Genomic DNA, 23,535 nt, shown 5'->3' on the forward strand with positions numbered 1-23,535 from the left:
AATACCATATGATCTCACTTATATGTGGAGTGTAATGAACACAATAGAATGAGGAACATTTTACAAACAGAGGCAGGATTACAGGGAACAGATGGACAGCTGTCAGAGGGAAGGGAGAAGAGGGGTGAGATAAAAGAAAGTGAAGGTATTAGTCAAATTATATATACATAGCACATAGATACAGACAACAGAGTGGCAATTCCCAATGGTAAAGGGAGAATAGAGGGAAGGAGCAGAGAGGAATGGGAGTAACATGGGAATGGAAAGAGAGTATGTGGGGGTAGAAGGTGTTATGTTGAGTGGGATACTTGAAACCATGTGAAACAATAAATTAAAAATCAACATTAAAAAACATGAAAACAAACAAAAAACAGAACACTGTATACAGTTTCATTCCATGAGAAATCAAGAAATAAATATAACTCTATTTAAAACTTCAAAAAAAAAATCCACAGCTTTTATTTCACAGGTCAGGTTTTTTTGTGTACATAGTTCTTGATCTTACTCCCAGATTCTAAGACCTTTAAAAGTATTAGAATAGTTGTAGTTAAGCAAAGTAATCTTGATTTGAAATCACTTTTACTTGTGGAATCTCTTTCTGCATTTAATACAAAAATTTTTGCACAAAGCAGTGACTATCACTGATTTTCATCCTTGTTTTCCCAAAAGCAAGACTTTTTTCTTGGTTAACTACAAGAGTAATTGAAAACATTCAGAGTCTGTAGCCAGTTAGCTATGTCAGTTAGACCTGCGTCTTCCCAAAACACCATGGTTGCATGTTCAATTACTGATTGAGGCACATACGGGAAGCGACCAATGAGTGCACAATTAAGTGGAAAAAGAAATAAATGTTTCTCTCTCTCTCTTTTCATCTTCTCTCTATAAAATCAATAATAATAATAATAATAAAATAAATAAAAGTATTCAGAGAAATTACTCAAAATGGGGTTGTAGTAAAAGCAAGGGCTCAAGGACCTGAGAAGTCAGGGTATTAAAGAGAGCTATTCTTGTAAATATTAAAATTGCTTAGTCCTGTCAGGAAAGTTATGATTAAAAGATTGTGATTTAGGTTCTGAAGACATCAACAAAAGAAAAGAGTTGACAAAGAGGCTAGTAAAAGCCAGTGATGACCAGACCAAAGTTTTAAAAGCTAATGGCATTAGGTAGACATCAAACTAATAAGGGCTTCTATATTAGTAAGGGGAGGATATAATGATGAGGTAGTGCATCTGGAAAAGAGGACATGCTCACTTCACTATGTAGGTTTCAGTTTTAAAAATATGTGAAAGTATTGCCCTGAACTGTACCCGATGGATAGAACATCCTCTTGAAAAGCTGAGGTCATGAGTCCAAAAATGGAGTTGCCAAATTTACCCCAATGTCCAAAATTTAAGCCCCAGTGTGGGCACATATGAGAACAATTAATGGCACAACTAACTGAAACAATCAGTTGATGTTTCTCTCTCTTACCTAAGATAAGAGGTTGCATTGCTAGAGCACTTTATGATACTGTTTATTAATTAAAATATCCTGCCATGTCCCTGTATGTCCCATGGAACCTTTAGTGCCTCACTCAAATGAGAATTTAAAGTCAAGTGTCAGAAGGTATTTTAGAAAAACCTCTACTATCAAGGCTAAAGACTAAAATAAAATGGAAAAAAATAATTTAGAGCAAGAAAATGACTCAAGATAACTGAAAACAATCTTTATAAAACTTCATTATATGCTTAGTTTGATAAGAATGAATAGCACATTTATAAAATAACAATAAGATAAGGTAAATTTAAAAATCATATTGGAAATAAAAATTATGATACCTTGAAAAAAAATGATAGAAGGTATTAGAAAACATTTAAACAATTCTTCCAGAATTATAAAAATAACAAACACACACATAGAAAGTGATAATAGGGGGAAAAAGATTTTCAAAAAATTAAATGGTTCTGCAGAAGGTCGAGCAGACTCATAAAAACATAATAAAAAGAAATGGAGATAATGCAATTTTAAGTGAAGCAATAAAAAGAAATAAAATATTTTAAAAGTGAAGATATGGAGTCTAGAAACTTAACTGTTTGCTCAGGTCAACAAATAAAAAACATCTATAAACCACATCATCTTGATATTTTAGAATTTAAAAAGAAGCAGATTAAAAAATCTTCCAGAAAGAAAAGATGGCACACCATTACACAAAGGAGGGGGGGAGAAATGGTTAACAGTAACAAACTATAGTAAAATCTGAAGAAAATCTGCAAGGGTTTAAAACTGGCCTGGGTATCATCGGCCCTGAGCCAAATTTTTACTCTCTATGCATATTTTTATTAACTGTAACATTCAGATAATAATACCACTTAGTTCATAGAGTTCTTGAGAGAATTAAGTAAGATAATGCACAGAGTGTACTATCAATATTAACTACTATTATATTAATAATATTCCTATAAGACGTTTTTGTCAACAAGCACTTTGTACTAGAAAGAACTGTCTGGGAAACCATAGAAGTGATTATGAAATAAATAAGGACTTATTAAGCATAAGTTAATAATGTAGGAAAGATTGAAATAGCTATTTTATATAATTGAACACATAAAATTAAAGTCAGTTATAATAATTGCAAATGTAATAACCAAAAGATAAATTAGAAAACTTAAATATAATTGCTGCAATTATGTGGCATAGGGTAATATAATTAACTAATAGAGAACATTTTTAGTCAATAAAAAATTTATACATTAATAAAAACTGGTTAAAGGAAATAAACAGAAAAATTATAGAGAATTTATCTTTTTTAAATGTCAAACCAGAGTAGAACCAAGATGGCAGCAGAGTAGGCAGACACACAGACTCCCAGCTCACACCACCAAACTGGATTACAAATTAATTTAGGAATAATCAGTGTGAAAAAACAACTTTGGATTAAAAGACCAGGTCTCCAAAACTTAAGGAGCAAAGAAGAAGCCACACTGAGCCTGGTAGGAAGCACCAGGCATGGTGGGTCTCCCCTGCTTCCAGGAACAAAGGTGGGGTGAGACCTTCTGGACTCTCATTACAAGGAGAAAAGCAGAGAATATTGCTCACAGCCACTTGCTTGGAGACCTGGGACCGAGGTGAGCTGAGAGGGCTAGCTTGTTTTCCAAAAGGAAAGTGGGGAGAGAGAGACAGATGATGATGAGTAGAGAAATGCATGGGATGACCTGAGAAGCTGACTTATCCAGTACAGAGGCGGCCATAGCTGGAGGAGGGGTTGAACCCTCAACAAAGTACAAGCCTAAAGTGGTTCCAAGTGACCCACCTCTAGAAAGCTCTCTAGCTCTAATCAGAGCAACAAGACACAGCTGACTACAGGAAGTGGGGAGTAGGGGCAGTAACTCAGGTCTCCATGGAGATCTGAGATACACCTCTCCCCACTGAAACTAAGAAAGCACCCCACACCCAGAGAGAAGCTGGTGCAGATCACAAATCGAGCCTTCAGGGAATTAGATTACACCCACCACATTCCTGGATACAGGGGAAAAAGAATAGAGTAAAAGAGGAACATAACTTTACAGAACAAAATGGCAACGAACAACTACATGTAAATGGGTTAAATGCTCCAATCAAAAAAATAGGGTAGCTGAATGAATAAGAAAACAGGACCTATACATATGCTGTCTACTGGAGACCCACCTCAAAACAAAAGATACACATAGACTGAAAGTAAAAGAGTGGAAAAAAATATTTCATGCAAATGGAAATGAAAAAAAAGCTGGGATAGCAATACTTATATCTGAAAAAATAGACTTTAAAACAAAAAATATAGTAAGGGATAAAGAAGGTCACTTCATAATGATAAAGGGAGCAAACCAACAGGAAGAGATAACCATTGTAAATATTTATGCACCTAATATAGGAGCACCTAAATATTATAAATAAAGCAGATTTTGATGGACATAAAGGGAGAGATCAATAGCAATACTATAATAGTAGGGGATTTTAATACCCCACTAACATCAATGAATAGATCTTCAAGAAAGGAAAGTAACAAAGAAAGAACAAAATTAAGGGATACACTAGATTAACTGGATTTAATAGATATCTTTAGAACCTTCCACCCTAAAGCAGCAGAATATACATTCTTTTTAAGTGCTCATGGTACATTCTTCAGAATAGACCACATATTGGGGCATAAAACAAGTCTCAACAAATTAAAAAAAATTGAACCCACATCAAGCATCTTCTCTGACCACAATGGCATGAACTAGAAATTAACTGCAATAGGAAAAAAAAACAACACTCAAACACTTGGAAACTAAACAGCATGTTATTAAACAATGACTGGGTCAACAATGAGATCAAGGAAGAAATAAAAAATTTCCTTGAAACAAATGAAAATGAGCATACAACAACTCAAAATATATGGGAAACAGCAAAAGCAGTTCTAGGGAGGGAAGTTCATAGCATTACTGGTATATTTTAAGAAGCTAGAAAAAGCTCAAAAATAACAACTTAAAATGGCAACTAAAAGAACTAAAAAAAAACAGCAAGTAAAGCCTAGAGGAAGTATAAGGAAGGAAATAATAAAGATCAGAGCAGAAATAAATTACTTAGAGACTAAAAAACCAATAAAGAGGATCAATGAAACCAAGAGTTGGTTCTTTGAAAAAGTAAACAAGATCGATTAACACTTAGCAAGACTCACTAAGAAAAAAGAGAAATAACTCAAATAAATAAAATTAGAAATGAGGGTGGAGAAGTAACAATGACACAGCAGAAATACAAAGGATCATAAGAAAATACTATGAAGAATTGTATGCCAAAAAATTAGACAACCTAGGTGAAATGGACAAATTCCTTGAAAAAATGTAATCATTCAAATATCAATCTGGAAGAATCAGAAAACCTAAATAAATCGATTACAACAAATGAGATCGAAACAGTTATGAATAAACTCCCAACAAACAGAAGCCCTGGGCCAGATGGCTTCACAGGTTAATTCTACCAAAGATTCAGAAAAGAACTAACTCCTATCCTTCTCAAAATATTTCAAGAAATTCAAGAGGAGGAAAAACTTCCAAGCTCCTTTTATGAGGCAAGCGTAACTCTGATTCCAAAACCAGGCAAAGACAACACAAAGAAAGAAAACTATAGGCCAATATATCTGATGAATTTACATGCTAAATCCTCAACAAAATATTAGCAGCCAGATCCAGCAATACATGAAAAAAAATCATACACCATGACCAAGTGGGATTTTTTGGGGGAAGGCAAGGTTGGTACAATATTTGCAAATCAATCAATGTGATTCATCACATAAAAAAAGGAAGGACAAAAACTACATGATAATATCAATAGAGGCAGAAAAAGCATTTGATAAAATCCAGCACCTATTTATGGTCAACACTCTCAGCAAAGTAGAAATACAGGAAACATACTTCAACACGATAAAGGCCATCTATGACAGGACCAAAGCCAACATTATACTCAATGGGCAAAAGTTAAAAGCAATCCCCTTAAGATGAGGAACAAGGCACGGGTTCCCCCTTTCACCACTCTTATTCAATATAGTTCTGGAAGTCCTAGCCACAGCGATAAGATGAGAAGAAATAAAAGGCATCCAAATTGGAAAAGGAAAAGGAAAACTATCATTATTTGCTGATAATATGGTACTGTACCTAGAAAACCCTAAGTTGCAGTGAAAAACTACTGGACCTGATAAATAAATTCAGCAAGATGGCATGATATAAAATTAATACTCAGAAATCAGAGGCATTTTTATGCACCAACAATAAACTGTCATAAAGAGAAATTAAGGAAATAATCCCCTTCACTATTACAATAAAACAACAAAAAATAAAGTACCTAGGAGTAAATTTAACCAAGGAGGTTAAAGGCTTGTACTCGGAAAATTATAAAACATTGATAAAAGAAATCAATAAATATACAAACAAGTAGAAGCATATACCGTGTTCATGGCTAGGAAGAATAAATATCATTAAAATGTCCATATTACCCAAAGCAATTCATAAATTCAATAGAATTTCTATTAAAATACCAAGGACATAAATCAAAGATATGGAACACATATTCCAAAAATTTATATGTAACCAAAAAAGAACACAGATAGCCTCAGAAATCTTAATAAAGAATAATAAAGGCCCTGGCTGGTTGGCTCAGTGGTAGATGTCAGCCTGGCATGCAGGAGTCCTGGGTTCGATTCCCAGCCAGAGCACACAGGAGAAATGCCCATCTGCTTCTCCATCCCTCTCCCTCTCCTTCCTCTCTGTCTCTCTCTTCCCCTCCTGCAGCCAAGGCTCCATTGGAGCAAAGATGGCCTGGGCGCTGAGGATGGCTTCATGGCCTCTGCCTCAGGCACTAGAATGGCTCTGGTTGCAACAGAGCGATGCCCCGGAGGGGCAGAGCATTGCCCCCTGGTGGGCTTGCTGGGTGGATCCCGGTCGGGCACATGCGGCAGTCTGTCTGACTGCATCCCCATTTCCAACTTCAGAAAAAATACAAAAAAAAAAAAAGAATAAAGAAGGTGGTATCACACTTCCAGACATCAAGTTATACTACAAGGCCATTGTACTCAAAACAGCTTGGTATCAGCTTAAGAACAGACATATAGATCAATGGAACAGAACAAAGAACCCAGAAATAAACCTGCACCTTTATGGACAACTGATATTTGACAAAGGAGGTAAGAGCATACAATGTAGTAAAGACAGTCTCTTTAAAAAATAGTGTTGGGAAATTGGTCAGCTACCTTCAAAAAAATGAAACTAGACCACCAACTCACACCATTCACAAAAATAAACTCAAAATGGGTAAAAGACTTAAATGAAGTCATGAAACCATAAGCATCCTAGAGAAAAACATAGGCAATAAGCTCTCCAATAGTTCTCGCAGTGATATATTTGCTGATTTATCTCCAGTGCAAGGTAAATAAAAGACAGGATAAACAAATGGGACTATATCAAACTAAAAAGCTTTTGCACAGCTAAAGACAATATGAACAAAATAAAAAGGCAAACCACACAATGGGAGAACATATTCAACAATACGTCTGATAAAGGATTAATAACTAAAATTTATAAAGAACTTGTAAAACTCAACACCAGGAAGATAAACAGTTTAATCAAAAAATGGGCAAAAGAGATGAATATACACTTCTCCAAAGAGGACATACAGATGGCCAATAGGCATATGAAAAAGTGCTCATCATCACTAATTTTTAGAGAAATGCAAATTAAAACCACAATGAGATATTACTTCACACCAGTCAGAATGGCGCTCATCAACAAAGCAACACAGAGTAAGTGCTGGCGAGGATGTGGAGAAAAGGGAACCCTCCTGCACTGCTGGTGGAAATGCAGACTGGTGCAGCCACTGTGGAAAACAGTATGAAGGTTCTTCAAAAACTTAAAAATCAAACTGCCTTTTGACACAGCCATCCCACTTTTAGAAATATACCCAAGAATACCATAGAACAGTTTGAAAAGGAGAAATATACCTACATGTTTATGGCAGCATTGTTTACAATAGCCAAGACCTGGAAATAGCCCAAGTGTCTGTCAGTGGAAGACTGGATTAAAAAGTTGTGGTACATATACACAATGGAATACTAAGGACCATGAAAAAGAATGAAATATTATTTTTTGCAACAACATGGATGGAACTGGAAACTATTATGTTAAGTAAAATAAGCCAGGCAGAGAAAGAAAACCTTATATGACCTCACTCATTGAGGAATCCAACGAACAATATGAACTGAAGAGCAAAATAGAGACAGAGGCGGGATCAAAGGATCCAGAAGGAAAGCGGACAGAGAGAAAGGGGATGATAGGGTAATAGGATGGGATGAGAGCAGAAAAACAAATTCTGGAGGGAAGGGGGGAGGGTGTTTTGGGGAAGGAGACAGGGTGTAGGTACTGGGGAACACGGGTGATATTAGAATCTATGTAAACACAATACTTTAATAAAATAATAAAGAATAGGATTAAAAATGTCAAACCAATTATATGTAAATGTAATTAAAATTAAAAAATAATTGGTTGATATTTTTGATGTAGGAATTTAACAAAAAACCCCAATAACATTAATAACCCATTAACTTCCTAATCATATCTTTATTACATTTTATTTTATTATTTATTAAATATGTTCTTCCCAAGTAGGCTCTATGTTCTGCAGAGACCTTGATTGTGTTGTTCAATGTAGTTTTCTAAGTGTATGTAGTTGAATTAGGAGTCAAACTGCCTGGCCTCAGCCTCAGCTCTCTCAATTCTGTTTCCTGGGTGGGGAGGTCCATCCTCAGGTCTGTCCTGGGCCTCCACACAAGAGAAGCTCTTTTCAAGCAGGGCATTTTGTTGTGTGCTCCAGTCCAGGACAGAAGTTCCCTGCAACAAAAGCGGTGGCGATGGTGGCTGAGTCAGAAGCTGCAGTAAGTCAGACTTAGTGTGAGGAGTACAGGGCAGGTGGTATGGCTGCCACTCTGATGCTTTCCAGCAGGATTATTTGGGTGCCCAAAGCCACCCTGATGTCAAACAGGAACCAGTACATAGATATGCATTAGGTACTTAGTAATTGGTGACTGTCTGAGAAAATGCTATCGGGTACAGAACAGTCATAGAGATTGTGTGTGTGTGGGGGGGGGGGGTTAAAATATTTTGGAAATCTGTAATCTGTATATCAAGTTATTTATAACCCTTGACATAACATTTTTTCTTTGTTGGAATCCATCTTTAAAAATCATTGGACAGGGGAAGAAAGATGGCAAAGGAGTAGGCGGATGTTTCAACTGCCACCTCCCAGGATCAAATTGGATTACAATTTAATTTAAGAATAATCACCTTGAAAAACCAATTTTGGACTAAACTAAGGAATCTATAACCAAAGATCACCAAAGAATCCATATCAAGACTGGTTGGAAGGGTGCAGAAAGGGCTGCCTCACTCCCAGGAGCAAGTGGCAGTTGAGGGTATTCAGGGACTTTCATGGCAGGGTGGGTTTCCCTGAGAGGTATGTGTCCTTGGCCCCAGGACCAGAGCCCCAGCCTAAAGCCCCAGAGCCTAGAAGAGGTGCTCACAGAGCATTTAGCTGTGAAAAGAACTGGGTTTTCTGCCCGTGAGAAAGAGACACACCTCTCAGATGTGGATTTCATTTTAAAGGGCCCGTGCAGAAAACCTCTTTCACAGCCACTTCCTCAGGGATATGGCAGGGGAGAGCTGAGCTGAGAAGACTGGAGTTGCAGGAGGAGAGTATAAAGTTGGAGGCCCAGGGAGAGACACTGAGGGGGACAGAAACCAGAACCCCTGTGTTGAGTCATACTCCAGAACTGCAGTCACCATCTTCCTTAGGTGGAGCAGTCCCCTCTAAGTGGCATCAGCCAGGGGAGAAGCAGCTGCTCCACCCTCAGGAGTCTCTCCTATCCCAGATATGGTGAATGGTCATTCTGAGAGGCCAGGAAGCAGGGGGCATGTCAATGACTCAATTTTCTGGTGTTGAGTCCGGAGATCCCCCAACACTCTCCTGAGTTTATCATTGATGCTTCCACCTCACCAGAAACTCAGTTGAACCTTCCAGAGACTGGTAAGACCACACCTCTGAGTCCCAGAGCCACACTCACTGGACTCCTGGGGCTACACCTACTGAAGTCTGAGAAAAAAGTATAGACAGGCTGATACCTAGGGCCAAGAGGCTGAGCCACACCCACCACTCTTTCTAATCCCTAAATTGCTGTGACTCTAGACTCTGGCAGAGGCTTTTTCAGCAGCTGAGCCTAACAAGCAGCCAGCAGACAGGCTGCAAGAGGCAGGGAAACTTGGCCATTTGAGCAGACTTTCCCCCAGGACCAGAGTAGGTAAAAGTCAGCCTAGGAGTGCAGCTAGGAATTTTCATGTACACCTGGGCCTAGCAGAGGCATACACAAACTATTAATTGCTTGTAGCTCCAGTGGTTGCTGAGGGCCAGTCATGGGCAGTGTCTTCCACTGTTCTGTGCTGGGCTCCTGCTATGGAGGCCCATGGCTGGCACATCCAGGGACCAGTCGCAGAACACTTTGGTTCAGGACTGAACAACCCCTGCTAGAGTGGTATCCTAAAGAAAAGCACCTCACACCTGGCGTAGCTGAGGTGAGTTTTATTCTCTGTGATCAGCACCAGCACAGTGGCTCATGTGCATTGGGTGGAGCTTCACAGTCAGCTGGCCTGGGTGCTGGATATTCTGTCCTGCTAGGTCAGATGCCACGAGGTTAAAGGGAGAGAGGTTGGAGCATGGGTATTTAAAGTATTGTTCCCTGTGAATCTATTGTTGGTTCAGGTCAAGAGACTTAGCCACATCAGGTGAGGGATAGTCAGCCTCAAGAGAGGGCTCTCTCAGTCTTCCTTCCTGAGACTGGGTACTCAGCAGCTAAAGAACTTCTCCAGAGGGGACTGTTGGAAACACTCGGTCTGAATTACTGCTCACCTTGTTAGGGAAAAATAAAATTTGAGTATCCAGCAGTGGCTGAGGGATCAAGCTCTGGAGTAGGGGCTGCATTTCATGCACTGAATTCCTGACCAAGAGACTCCTGAAGTAAGGGGTTCCAAAAACATTGTTTTCACAACTTCAGCTGCTCTAACCCACCAAGTGTGCAACCTGTAGAAGGTTTGGTTGGGTGAGGCCAATCTGAGCCCACACTTCAGTCTTACTACAGAAAACTCTGTGGAAAGACCAGGCAGCTGCTAGAGGAGGAGGAGAAGCTGAAAAGGGGAGACAAATCTTATAGAGCTTGGGGCTTTTACAGAGCTATTGTCATCTCCAAGCAGGAAGAAGCCAATCCTTATACAAAGGTTGGCCCCTAACATAGTATCCAGACACAGAAAACGCAGACACAAACAGTAAAAATTGCAGTAGCTGCAGACTGGTAGCCCACAGTGGGTTACAAAAAATAGCTGACACCAACCCAAGAAGAACTAGAGACAACACAACTGGTAGTGGGTGGCAGACAACACCAAGTCTACACTCAACTACCTACACAAGCAGCACACCCAAAGGTGGAGTCTAGCAGGCACCAGACACTGTGGAGAATAAATACACCCAACAAGACAGACATTGCACAGTGTGTAACACATAATAATTAAGGTAGATCCTTAGAGCCAGCTAGCCTGATGGGATAATAGTTCCCATGAAAAGACCAACTGCATCAAATACATACATACAACAAGAGGGAATATAGTAGCCTCAAGAAGCACTCCTAGAACAAGAAAAACAAGTGGCCTGCAGAACAGTACTACCGAGCCTATCTTCTTCATAAAGACCACACAAAAATTTCAAAGTCAGACAGTGCTACTTAATACACAGACAAAATAGGCAGACAGACAAATGTGACTCAAATGATCAACAAGAGAAATCCCCAGAAAAAAGAACTGAATGAGATGGAAGTAACCAAAATACCAGATGCAGAGTTTAAAACAATGATTTTTAGGATGCTCAAGGATCTTAGAGCAACAATAATGGGCATAATGAGCATCTAAATAAAGAGATAGCAAGCATCAAAATGGACATTGAAATCATAAAAAAGAATCAGTCAGAAATGAGAAATACAGTATCGGAAATGAATACTGAATTAGGGATTTAATAGCAGGCTGGATAAATCAGAAGATCGAAACAGTGACTTAAAGAACAAGATAAACATGAAAGCAGAACAGTAAAAGAAAAGAGGCTCAGAATATCTGAGGAAACTCTAAGAGATCTCTGTGACAATATGAAGACAAACAACATTAGCATCATAGGGGTTCCTGAAGGAGAAGAGAACAAACAAGGAAAAGAGAACCTATTTGAAAAAATCATAGCTGAAAATTTCCCTAAATTGATGAAATACAAAGTCACACAAGTACAAGAAGCACAGAGAGTTCCTTTAAAGAGGAACACAAGGATGCCTACAGCAAGACACAACATAAAGTGTCAAAATTAAGAGACAAGGAAAGAATGCTAAAAGCTCAACAGAAAAGCAGTTAATTACCTACAGAGTAGCCCCCATAAGGATGACGTCTGTCATCTCAACTGAAACACTAGAGGCCAGAAGGGATTGGCAAGAAATATTCAAAGTGACACAAAACAAGAACCTACAACCAAGACTTTATTATCCAGCAAGGCTGTCACTTAAAATTGAAGAAGAAATAAAAAGCATCCTCCCACCCCCCAAAAAAACTCAAGGAATTTATTACCACCAAACTACTAATGCAAGAAATGTTAAGGAGCCTGCTATAAAAAGAGCAAGGGAAACATAAATTGAGAAAAAGAGGATTGTAGAGTTAAAGAATAAAATGGCAATAAACAACTCCATAACAATAATAACCTAAAATGTAAACGGATTAAATGCTACAATCAAAAGACAAAGGGTAGCTGCATGGATAAGAAAACAGGACCCATACATACGCTGTCTAGAAGAGACCCACTTCAGAACAAAAGATACACATAGACTAAAGTGAAGAGATGAAATAAAGTATTTCATGCAAATAGAAATTTAAAAAAAAGCTGGGGTAGCAATACTTATATCTGACAAAATAGACTTTAAAACAAAGGCTATAGTAAGGGATAAAAAAGTTCACTACATAATGATAAAGGGAGCAACTCAACAGAAGGATATAACCATTGTAAATATCTATGTGCCTAATATAGGAGCACCTAAATATATAAAGCAGATTTTGATGGACATAAATGGTGAAATCAACAGCAATAATGTAAAAGTAGGAGATTGTAATACCCCACTAACATCAATAGATAAATCCTCCAGACAGAAAATTAACAAAGAAACAGTGGCCTTAAATGACACACTAGATCAACTGGATTTAATAGATTATCTTCAAACTTTTCACCCTAAAGCAGCAGAATATACAATCTTTTCAAGTGCTCATGGTACATTTTCAAGGATAGACCACATGTTGGATACAAAACAAGTCTCAATAATTTAAGAAGATTGAAATCATATCAAGCATCTTCTCAGATCACAATAGCATGAAACTAGAAATCAACTACAATAAAAAAACTGAAAAACACTCAAACACTTGGAGGCTAAATAGCATGTTATTAAATAATGAATGAGTCAACAATGAGGTTAAGGAAGAAATAAAAAATTTTCCTTGAAACAAATAAAAATCAGCATAAAAGAACTCAAAATGTATGGGACACAGCAAAAGCAGTTTTGAGAGGGAAATTCAGAGCATTACAGGCATACTTAAAGAAGCAAGAAAAAACTCAAGTAAACAACATACCTCTGAATTTAAAATAAATAGAAAAATACCAACAAATAAAGCCCAGAAGAAGTAGAAGAAAGAAAATAATAAAGATTAGAGCAGAAATAAATGACATAGAGGTAAAAAATCAATACAGAGGCACAATGAAATCAAGAGCTGGTTCTTTAAAAAGGTAAACAAGATTGATGAACCTCTAACCAGACTCATCAGGAAAAAAAGAGAGAGTAGACTCAAATAAATAAAATTAGAAATGAAAGTAGAGAAGTAAGAAGTGACACTACAGAAATACAAAGGATTGTAAGAAAATACTATGAAGATCTGTATGCCAAAAAACTTGGACAACCTAGGTGAAACGGATAAATTTTTAAAAACATATAATTTTTAAACTCAATCTAGAAAAAATAGAAAACCTAAACAGACTGATTACAACAAACAAAATTTAAACAGTTATCAAAAAAACTCCCAGAAAACAAATGTTCTGGACCAGATAGTTTCCCAGGCGAATTTTACCAAATATTTAAAGAAGAACTAACACCTATCCTTCTCAAGCTATTTCAAAAAATTTAGAAGAGGGAAGACTTCCAAGCTCTTTTTATGATGCAAACATAACCCTCATTCTAAAGCCAGGTAAAGACACTACAAAGAAAGAAAACTATAGGCCAATATCGCTGCTGATTTTAGATGCTAAAATTATCAACAAAATATTAGCAAACTGAATCCAGCAATACATGAAAAAAAAATGATACATTATGATCAAGTGGGATTTATTCTGTGGAGGCAAGCCTGGTACAATATTTGCAAATGAATAAATGTGATTCATCACATAAAAAATAAGGAAGGAGAAAAATCACATGATAACATCAATAGATGCAAAGAAAGCATTTGATAAAACCTAGCACTGATTTATGATTAAAACTCTTAGCAAAGTGGAGATACAGTTAACATACATGATAAAGGCCATCTATGACAAACCCACGGCCAGCATCATACTCAATGAGCAAAAATTAAAAGCAATCCTCTTAAGATTAGGAAGAAAGCAGGGGTGCCCCCTTTCACCACTCTTATTTAACATACAGTGTGTCCATAAAGTCATGGTGCAATTTTGACTGGTCAGAGAAAAGCAACAAAAGACGAAAGAAATGTGAAATCTGAACCAAATAAAAGGAAAACTCTCCCAGTTTCATACCTATTCAGTGCAGTTTGATGTGGGCTTACACACAGATTTTTTAGGGCTCCTTAGGTAGCTATCCCATATAGCCTCTACAGACTCATCACTGACTGATGGCCTACTAGAACGAGGTTTCTTCACCAAACTGCCGGTTTCATTCAACTGCTTATCCCAAGTAATGTTATTCCTATGTGGTGGCGCTTCCTTACAAATGCGCCAATATTCACATTGCACTTTGTTCACGGATTCAAATTTAGCAAGTCACAGAACACACTAAACTTTCCTCTGTACTGTCCACATCTTGACTGGCATGGCCATGGGCTGCTCCCCTGTATACATGGTGTTACGTCATCATCTGCGCATGTATATATGCTGCCACATCATCCTACAGAAACCGGGAGGGTTTTTCTTTTATTTGGTGCAGATTTCACATTTCTATCATCTTTTGTTGCTTTCCTGTGACCAGTCAAAAGTGCACCATGACTTTATGGACACATTGTAGTTCTGGAAGTCCTAGCCACAGCACAAGAAGAAGAAATAAAAGACATTCAAATAGGAAAAGAAGAGGTAAAACTATCATTATTTGCTGATGACATGATACTGTACATAGTAAACCCTAAAGTCTCAGTCAGAAAAATACTAGACCTGATAAATGAATTTGGCAAAGTGGCAGGATATAAAATTAATATTCAAAAATCAGTGGCATATTTATACACCAACAATAAACTGTCTAAATGAGAAATTAAGGAAACAATCCCCTTCACTATTGCAACAAAAAAATAAAAGGCCTAGGAGTAAATTTAATCAAGGAGTTAAAGAACATGTACTTGGAAATTTATAAATTTCTTATAACAATTTTAAAAACATTGTTAAAAGAAATCAAAAAAGATACAAAAATGTGGAATCATATACCATATTCATGGATAGGAAGAATAAACATCATTAAAATGTCTATATTACCCAAAGCAATCTATAAATTCAACATAATTTCTATTAAAATACCAATGGCATACTTTAAAGATATAGAACAAACATTCCAAAAATTTATATGGAACTTAAAAAGAACACAAATAGCCTCAGCAATCTTGAAAATGAAGAATAAATTGGGAGGTATCACACTTCCTGATTTCACTTTATACTACAAGTCCATAGTAATCAAAACAGCTTGGTACTGGCATAAGAACAGGCATAGAGATCCATGAAACATAACAAAGAGCCCCCAAATAAACCCATGCCTTTATGGTCAATTGATTTTGACAAAGGAGATAAGAGCATACAATGGAATAAAGACAGTCTCTTTAACAAATGGTGTTGGGAAAATTGGACAGGTACATGCAAAAGAATGAAACTAGATCACCAACTTACACCATACACAAAGATAAACTCAAAATGGATAAAAGACTTAAATATAAGTCATGAAAACATAAACATCTTGGAAGAAAACATAGGATGTAAGCTCCAATATCTCTCACAGCAATATATTTGCTGATTTAACTCAACAGGCAAGTGAAATAAAGGATAGGATGAACAATTGGGGCTATATCAAGCTAAACAGTTTTGCACAGCTAAAACAATAAGAACAAAATAAAAAGACAATCCACACAATGGGAAAACATATTCGTCAATATATCTTATAAGGGGTCAATAACAAAAATTTATAAAAATCTTCAAAAACTCAACACCAGGAAGGTAAACAATCCAATTAAAAAATGGGCAAAAGAACTGAATAAACACTTCTTCAAAGAGGATGTACAGATGGCCAATAGGCATATGAAAAAATGTCCACTGTCACTAATCATTAGAGAAATGCAAATTAGACACAATGAGAAACCACCTCAGACAGTCAGAATGGTGCTCATTAACAAAACAACACACAATAAGTGCTGGTGAGGATGTGGAAATAAGGGAACCTCCCTGCTTTGCTGGTGGGAATGTAGAATTGTGCAGCCACTGTGGAGAACTGTATGGGTTTTCCTCAAAAAATTAAAAAGGGAAGTGCCTTTTGACCTACCTATCCTACTTTTAGGAATATATCCTAAGAATACCAAATCACTGATTCAAAAGAAGATATGCACCCCCATGTTTATTGCAGCATTGTTTATAATAGCCAAGATCTGGAAACAGTCCAAGTGTCTGTCAGTGGACGAGTGGGTTAAAAAGTAGTGGTACATATACACAATGGAATACTATGTGGCTGTGAAAAAGAAGGAAATCTTACCTTTTGCAACAGCATGGATGAACCTGGAGATTATTAGGCTAAGTGAAATAAGCCAAGTAGAGAAAGAAAAATATCATATGATCTCACATATATGTGTAATCTAATGAACAAAGTGAACTGAGAAACAGAATAGAGGCAGAGGCAGGGTCACAGGGATCAGAGAGACAGCAGTCAGAGTAGAGGTCAGGAACCTTTTTGGCTGAGAGAGCCATGAATGCCACATATTTTAAAATGTAATTTGTGAGAGCCATACAATGACCAGTGTACGATACACATTATCCAATAAAATAAAATTTTGTGTTATCCCGGAAAACAGCTGTGATTGGCTCCAGCCACCCACAACCATGAACATGAGTGGTAAGAAATGAATGGATTGCAATGCATGAGAATGGGTTGTTTTTTTTTTTAACGTTATTATTTTTTTCTTAAAGATTTGTCTGCGAGCCAGATGCAGCCATCAAAAGAGCTACATCTGGCTGGGAAGCCATAGGTTCCTAACCCCTATGTTAGAGGGAAGGGGAACAAGGGAATTGGATCAGAGAAGGTAAAGAATTTAGTAAAACTATATATACATAACACAGAGATATAGAAAACAGGACAGCAAATCCTAAAGGGAAGTGGGGAGAGAGTTAGGGGGAGGTGGTAAAGGGGGTATAAAAAGTGACAAGGGGTGGGAGTTGAGGGAGTTATATTTAGTGAGACACTTGAATCCATGTAAACACAATAAATTAAAAATTAATAAAAAATCATTAGACAAACAAGTGTTTATTTATAAGCATGATCACATCAGGTTTTAATCAGTAATGCAAATCACTTAAATGCCTAAAAACAGAATAAATTTTAAACAAATTGGATAAAATATCATGTAGTCATCAAAATTAACTATTTCAAAAACCAGTAAATGATATTAGAAAGTATTATTGGTATGTTAAATAAAATTTGAAAAATGTAAAATTATACAGGGTGAGGCAAATGTTTAAAAGCATGTGCATTTAGTAAGGAATGGGACTAAATTTGTTAGTAGTAATTGTTCCCAAATGTAGAATTATGGTAGATTTAACTTATGTATTTCCTAAAAGAGTGTAAAGCGTTTTTTAAAAATTAAAATCATACAAGAAGCATTATTAAGCCTGACCAGGTGGTAGCACAGTCCCCTGGAATGCGGAGGACCCAGATTCGAGACCCCGAGGTCGCTAGCTTGAGCGTGGGCTCATCTTATTTGAACAAAAGCTCACCAGCTTGGACCCAAGGTTGCTGCCTGGAGCAGGGGGTTACTCAGTCTACTAAAGGCCCACGGTCAAGGCACATATAAGAAAGCAATCAATGAACAACTAAGGTGTCACAACAAAGAACTGATGATTGATGCATCTCATCTTTCTCTGTTCCTGTCTGCCTGTTCCTATCTATTCCTCTCTCTGACTCTCTCTCTGTCTCTTAAAAAAAAAAAAAAGAAGAAGCATTATTAAATTGGTAAAAGACAGATAAAGACAGAAAATTATAAGCATGCTTTGCACATGTGTGATTATTTCTTATGGGAGTGATTGCCTTAGATTTTAATTTGTTTATGTCAGAAATAAGACACGTTTTCATAAAAGAAAATAACTTGCTGGTCAGCAGTCCATTGCTTGGTTACCTCCAATTGTTCTTCTCTAGGAAAGAGAAGTAGACTGGCTGATTTTGCACCCAGATGAGCCAGTGCCTGGGACTGTTTACAGACAGAGCAAAGCCCTCCTTTTTTAGGGCACTGGCATATCCGCTGCAGCAGAGAAGGAGATCTGCCCACCATTCCAAAGCAAGACAGGCTCATGTACAGCCTGGGAGAGGTAGTACGAGGACAAAAATTTACATTCCAACAATTTAAAAATGCCTGAAATCACCAGGGTCAATTTTCTGATTTATTCATTGTCTAAGTTGTTAGATCCCCAAATGTCATAAAATAGTTATCTTAAATTGTGGTATTAAAATAAGATAAAGGGATTAAGCAAAACAATAACAATAGTAAAACTCATGTTCACAAACAACAGCATGATGATTACCAGAAGGAAGGAAGTTGGGCTGGTACAAGAGGGTTAAGGGGAGATAGAGATGATGGAAAAAGACTTGATTTGGAGTGGCAAACACTAGGTATTTTTATTACAGCACTTCTAGGAGTCTATCAGATGCTAAAAGGTTTTATAAATCTCTGAGATGGAAATGTGATTTGCAGATTTTCTGAAATGTGTGTCCTATGCTCATTTTTTTTTTTTTGCAATGCTTTTCCATTGCACAAAGATATTTAGGAAGGGATGGACTTGGTCTTACCTTCAGATCTCTAAACTTAGATCTCCATTAGAAGAAAAAAGAATTTATACTAAAATTTCTCTATCAGCCCTTTTTGAAGACAGATCTGAATTAGGGTAGTTATGGGATTACCACGTCTGTTAAAGGTAACACTTTGAGAAGGGGAAGGCTGAGCTGGGTAGGCTAAATGTGCAAAAGGTGTTATCAGAAAGCGGATTGCAATTTATTGAAAATGTGTATTGTAAACTCCAGGGAAAGCACTAAAAATGTTTTAAAAAGAAATATAACTGATATTCTAAGAATATCAAATTGAGAGAAAATTCAATCATAAAAATGCTCAGTTAAAACCACAAAGGCAGGAAAAAAAGTAGAAGACAATAATAGAAACAAAGAGCAAAGGTAACAATTAGGAAACAGTAACAAACATAGTAGATATTAATCTAACCACTCGAATCACATTGAATGTCAAGGGTCTTAGTGTAGCAATCAATATGTAGCACTGGTCAGCTCTCAGGAAGTCAGTAGACTCTAGCAAGGAAGCCAAAGAAAAGAAATGCAAAAGATACAAGGCTAACAGGAAGTGAACTGCTAACTATAGAGTTCTGTGGAATGGCCATGAACAAGACCTTGAAACATTCCAATGCATAACTACTTTTGTTTCCTATAGTATCTTACTTTTATAATACACCACTACAGCATTTATTAGAAACATAGTAAGTTTTTGTTACACATTTTGTTAATTAAATTTATTTTAACTATACTCTTTATTTATGTTGAAAGGTTACTGACACTACAATGTAGTCTTTCACAATAGCTAATATTGTGTTCTGTTCAAAATTAGTCCTTGGTTTTAGCCTTATAAATTTAATTTCCATCAATCTGATTTGTGTTTAAAGAGTTTTAACAAACACATGGCTTTTCATGGAAAGAAAACTTTGCTTTGACATCTAGTTTGGGATTATGTTCTATGCTGATAAACAATCTTTGTTTTTAAGCTCTCTCTATGTGATATATTTGGGCATGAAAAGAGAGTTTGCTTCATAGAAGTGCTCCCTGTGTTTTTCTAAAACAAAATTGGCTTATAAACATTGTTTCCCCCTCTTCTCTCTCTCTCTCCCTCTCTCTCTCTTCTCCTTTTCTCTTCTCTAAAATGAATAAATAACGTCCTTAAGTGCCTGACCTATGGTGGCACAGTGGATAAAGTGTCGACCTGGAATGCTGAGGTCGCCGGTTCAAAACCCTGGGATTACCTGGTCAAGGCACATATGGGAGTTGATGCTTTCTGCTCCTCCCCTCTTCTCTCTCTCTCTCCTCCTTCTCTCCTCTCTAAAATGAATAAATAAAGTCTTTAAAAAAAACAAAAACATTGTTTCATCTAGAATGCAGTACTAAAAAAATGAACTTGTGTGAGCAATACATGGACAGTTTTATTCTGAGATTCAGTTTTACATAGTAGGAGAGTCAATTCTCTTACTTGTAGGGCTCTACCAAGGAGTTAGTTACTGAAGATGTACTTTATTCCTAAAGGAGAGCCAATCACTGAAATCTCTATATTGTGGATATCACATACCAGAAAATATACAAGGACTACATCAATATGCTAACATTTTCCTGCACAACCTACCCAGGCTCTGGCATGCCCATTTCAAAAATGTCACTCAAATAACTAGGGGAAGGAGGAAGTGTGGAGACTTGGAACAGAGTATAAATAGTAGCTGCTACTAAAGGTAGTTTAGAATCAAACATTTGAAATAGTTTTATATTAGAAGGCATACACAAGAAAAGTGGTGCTCATGCATATTCAAAAAGAAGCCAGCCAATTAATCCAAGAGAGTTTAGCTCAGGCTTATCCTAGCTCTGCAGAATCAGTGCCACCTAGTGGTTAATCACAAGTACAAGACTGCACAGGAACCCTATTCTGGCCACATACTCAGGTCCATCAGCAAAGTACTACTTCATAATAGAGTGCAGACCATAAAGAACATTTATAATTATTTTCACTTTGAAGGATACTGCTTTGGTTCATAAACTGCGTTGCTGCAATTTCTTCTGAATCTATTCAGCCACTAAAGCCAAGCCATATCGCTTATAAAACAGAATCAGCTTTTTTGTATACATACTGTTTCCATTCTGTTGGCTGGCATATTTCATCACAAGTTGAGTTCTATATTGTGCCAATGTATACTTAAAATAGGCTCCTTGACCCATATTTACAACTCATTCAGGGTTTTGCTTAGAAACACAAACTGCTTAGAAAAACAAAGTTCACTCACTTTTAAATTTAAGCTCTAGAATAAATGATAAGGCTTTGCATAGTTATTTTAGTTTTCTGAGCCTTATTCTCCCAAATCTTTCAAATAAAGCCAATAGGTATATTTTAATTCAGTTATAGATATATTTACATAAATAAAATTATGTATGTAAAATTCTAGATATGCAATATGTGTTCAATAAATAATAGCTAATATTATTTTAAATTTTTTTTAAAAAATTTGTAAATTCATAAATAAGAAAATCAAAATTTTGTTTACATATTCCACAAGGTCTGAAAAACTGCCTACAGATTAGAAACTCATGTCATATGCATTGAAATGGAAATGCTGTAGGTTTCAGTCTCAGATCATCCCCCTTTAGCACTACCTTCCTTGCAGTGGCCCTTAATGGCAATAGTATTTACCATTTCTGTGTCCATGGTTTATGAAGAGATAAAACTTCAACCACAGTTATTACATTGTTTACTCGGTCACTTGTAATCACCCTATTGCTCTTTTAGACCTGTCTTTACTGCAGTGTCTCGTAAATTAAGAAATCAAATAAATCATTCACTCTTGCTAAGTAAGATCTTTCCCTGACCCTCTTGTCATAGTAATATTTGGCATATGTTCCCTTAAAAGTATATCTTTTGCCCTGGCCAGATAACTCAGTTGGTTGGAGCATTGTCCTGAAGCACAGAGGTTGCCGGTTTGATCCCTGCTCAGGGCACATACAGGAACAAATCAGTGATCCTGTCTCTCTCTCTTGCCCTTTCTCTCTCTAGAGTCAATATAATAAACATTTAAAACAGGGATTGGGAACTTTTTTGGCTGAGAGAGCCATGAACACCACATATTTTAAAATGTAATTCTGTGAGAGCCATACAACAACCCATGTACATTATGAATTATCCAATAAAAATTTGGTGTTGTCCCAGAGGACAGCTGTGATTGGCCCCAGCCACCCGCAACCATAACATGAGCAGTAGGAAATGAATGGATTGTAATACATGAGAATGTTTTATATTTTCAATGTTGTTTTTTTTTATTAAAGATTTGTCTGCGAGCCAGATGCAGCCATCAAAAGAGCCACATCTGGCTCGCGAGCCATAGGTTCCCGACCCCTGATTTAAAAGAAGATTTTTTTTTAATTAAAAGTATATCTTTCTAATGGTAGCAACAAATAAAATCTTATAAATTGATTATATTATACTTTGATTAAAAGTTTTCAGCAATATATTTACTACTAAGAGATACTGGTTTAACCTAATTTTCTCTCTTCCTTAAAATGACTTGTCATCAACAAGCAACACACAAAAATTGCGGTACATAAGTCAATCTTACCCAGTCAGAAAATGGGCTTCTGTTTCAGGTCATGGTTCTGGAATGTGCTGGGGAAGCTAGCTAGATTTAATGAAACTATTAATTACTATGTAGTCCTGTTCTTTTATGTGAAAATTGGTGATATTTTCAAAATAAGTAGAGAATTCTCTTTAGAACAAGTAGCACCTGGGCACTTCCTATGACTTCTTATCACCAATGGATGAGCCTTGGGAAGGTAAGAAGGTAATTTCATAAGGTATAAGGACAAGCTGCATTGTGAGCTAAGGTTCCAGAAGGATCATCTCTTGCCTAGAAATGGATTGTATCTCTCAGTATCAGAAAATAATGGGCTTGCCAGGAGGTGAGGTCACTCTAAGTTTTAAGCTAAAGACACAAGAATGAGGGAGAAAAATGCCCAGGACAATAGGAATTCAGAGGAGAAAAGAGTGCAAGAATTAATGGTGGGTGACAACTGGAGGAGACAGAAAATGCCTTAAACACCCAGATACTGATAATAGCACAGCAGGAAGAAGAAAAGCACATCTTAGTTTGTAATATAGATATAATAATATGTAAAGTGTATCAATGGGACTTTGAGGAGAGACTTGAAGACTGGAAGTTTCTTCTACTTGTACTAAATGATACACGGTGAAATCACATGATTCAACATAAAATGTGAGAGAAATGGCAGTTACATAATTGTGGGAATTGCCCACCTATTGCTAGCATAGGTGGGAAATATAGGAGTAATGTGATTTCAATGTCCTTAATTGCTGTAAATGTCATATGTTTTTTTAGACATTACATAAATATAGAATTTTATTTTTTTCCACAAAATAGACAATCTAAATTTATAAATTGTTAATTAATTTTGCTAATATATATTTACACATATAATAAATTTATTGAGGTGATATTAATTAATAAAATTATATGTTTCAGGTGTGTGATTCTACAATACATCATCTGTATAATGCAGGGGTCCCTAAATTACAGCCTGCGGGCAGCATGCGGCCCCCTGAGGCCATTTATCAGGCCCCCACCGCACTTCTTGAAGGGGCACCTCTTTCATTGGTGGTCAGT

This window comes from Saccopteryx bilineata, chromosome 11 (assembly GCF_036850765.1).
Source record: "Saccopteryx bilineata isolate mSacBil1 chromosome 11, mSacBil1_pri_phased_curated, whole genome shotgun sequence".
In the NCBI taxonomy this organism is placed as follows: Eukaryota; Metazoa; Chordata; class Mammalia; order Chiroptera; family Emballonuridae; genus Saccopteryx; species Saccopteryx bilineata.